We start from the raw sequence: 787 nt of genomic DNA, 5'->3' as shown, positions 1-787 counted from the left end.
GTAGATACATGCAATTTTGACTGAATGTTTATATTAGCATTTTCTATACACCATAACATTTTCAAAATATTTTGATTTATTTTGAGCTCTTTACGGACATTTTCATTTTCCATTTTTTTTTAGTTTTTTTTCTAAAAATATCAATAAAATTTTATTTGTTGGATAAAAAATCTTGACAATTTATAATAGAAGGCTCCTAGTATATTTTTCCAAAGGCAGATGAAAAATATTAAAAATCGTTAGTCACAGTTTTTTTTTATAAGCATTTAAAGTTCAAAAAATGACAAAATATGGAAAAATCACGAAATTTTGCAAATTATTTCGAGTTAGAAATTCATAAAAATTTTTCTTTTGAAATCTAAGATATGAAAATGTAATACAAGATTCCTTATAAGTAAGGCAGAGAAGTTATAGGATTTGCATTTTTTATTCTGGGCCTTTATTTTATAGCAATCCAAGATACAAATATAAATCATAGGCCCCCCAGTTGAAATCTAAATTTTTTTTTTGCATATTTTAAAGATTTAAAAGAAAGTTGCATATTTCGTTATTTTGTGCATATTTCATGCATATTTCATGCATATTCTACATAAAAACTTAGGAAATTAAAATCTAGCGGGCCATATAGAGAGCAAATAATTCTAAACCGTCATTCTATAGTAAGATAAAAAAGGTTCTCGGGCCGGATGCGGGCCGCCAGTTGCCCACCTCTGTACTATAATAGAAACTATTCTAGTTTTAGAAAAAAACTCTGGGTTTGCAATATATTAAAAATTTTAAAAATTTT

The sequence above is a fragment of the Acyrthosiphon pisum genome, chromosome X (assembly GCF_005508785.2).
Source record: "Acyrthosiphon pisum isolate AL4f chromosome X, pea_aphid_22Mar2018_4r6ur, whole genome shotgun sequence".
NCBI classification, from domain to species: domain Eukaryota; kingdom Metazoa; phylum Arthropoda; class Insecta; order Hemiptera; family Aphididae; genus Acyrthosiphon; species Acyrthosiphon pisum.
This window is presented reverse-complemented; position numbering follows the sequence as displayed.